Source organism: Suncus etruscus, chromosome 5 (assembly GCF_024139225.1).
Source record: "Suncus etruscus isolate mSunEtr1 chromosome 5, mSunEtr1.pri.cur, whole genome shotgun sequence".
Classification (NCBI taxonomy): domain Eukaryota; kingdom Metazoa; phylum Chordata; class Mammalia; order Eulipotyphla; family Soricidae; genus Suncus; species Suncus etruscus.
This window is the reverse complement of record NC_064852.1, coordinates 149,015,878-149,017,418: the sequence shown is the minus strand read 5'-3', so window position 1 is coordinate 149,017,418 and position 1,541 is coordinate 149,015,878. Positions and strand designations below refer to the sequence as shown.

Below are 1,541 nucleotides of genomic sequence, written 5' to 3'. Positions count from 1 at the left end.
AAAAAAAAAAAAAAGCTGTCAAAAAGTGGAAGTCAGTCTTATTCTCTTTTTAAAAGTTGTTTTTTTTTTTTTTTTGTGGTTTTTGGGTCACACCCGGTAGTGCTCAGGGGTTATTCCTGATTCCAGGCTCAGAAATTGCTCCTGGCAGGCACAGGGGACCATATGGGACACCGGGATTCGAACCAATGACCTCCTGCATGAAAGGCAAACACCTTACCTCCATGCTATCTCTCCGGCCCCTAAAAGTTTTTCTTATGAAGATCATCTTCTATAATTGAGGTTTCCCCTTTCACACCTTATCCATAGACTTTTGAGACAAATATTAAATAGGTTGATCTGCTGCTATTTTAAGTATAGCATTTACTGAATACTTACATTTCAACAGAAGTCTTTTTCTTTTTGGAGGGGAGCACACCTGGTGGTGCTCATGGGTTACTTTTGGCTCTGCACTCAGAAATCGCTCTTGGCAGACTCAGAGGGATCATAGGGGATGCCAGGGATTGAACCTGGGTCAGCTGCATGCAAAGAAAATGCTCTAGCTACTGTGCAGTCTCACTCCAGCCCCTTAATAGGAGTCTTATCTGTAAGTATCATCATAATATCATTAGCTGCCAAACCCCATAATAATTTAGTTATAATCAAATGCCAAGTTATTGTTCAGGTTTTTAGTTCTTTAAAAGAAAAGTCTTCCAGTGCTCACTTCTGCAGCACATACACTAAAATTGGAAGAGAAGATTAGTATGACCCCTGAACAAGGATGAAACGCAAATTCGTAAAGTATTCCATATTTAAAAAAAAAGTCTTCCAGGTTTTTAAAAATATTTTTTAAATTTTTATTATCATGATTTATAATTTATGAAATTGTTCAGGCATTAAATGTTCAATCTCACCACCAGTATGATCATCCCTTCACCAGTATCCTGTCTCCCTGGCCCACCTCCATGCAGGCATAAATACTACATATTGTTTATTGCAAACACAAAGGCAACTGCAATGATCAAATCTTAGATCAAGACAGGTCAATTTGAAATGATTGTTCTATCTCTACATGATATTCTTTTTTTTAGGGGGACATACCTACTCAGAGGTTACTCCTGGATCTGTGCTCAAAAAATCACTCCTGACAGATTCGGGGGACCTTATGGGGTGCTGGGGATTGATGGGATGCTAGGGATCAAACCTGGACTGACCGAATGCAAGATGAATGCCCTACCTCTGTGCTATCCCTCTGGCCCCTTTTCATGATATTCTTAAAATCAGAGTCTAAGAATTTACTCGGCTGGTTTGGTGCTTAGTTGAGCCTTCTGTGCTACTATTTAGCCTTCCGAAGTGTGTAGCTTATGTAACTTTCCCATCCGATTTCCTGTGGTATTATTGGTTAACATTACAAGATATTGAGGGCCCATGATTTATAGAACTAAAACAAATTAGGTGGCTAGGAAGTTTGATAAGGTTGAGGAACTTTGCTGTTTCTGTCAGAGGGTGTAGGGTGGCATTCGGTTGTTGTAGCTTATGCAGAAAGGGGAGTTTGTCCCCACTCC

At 39.9% G+C, this 1,541-nt stretch overlaps 1 pseudogene; it reads left to right on the top strand.

The window, feature by feature from the left end:
- Positions 1 to 692: 692 nt before the first annotated feature.
- LOC126009823 (uncharacterized) lies at positions 693 to 792 on the top strand (annotated as a pseudogene).
- Positions 793 to 1,541: the final 749 nt, after the last annotated feature.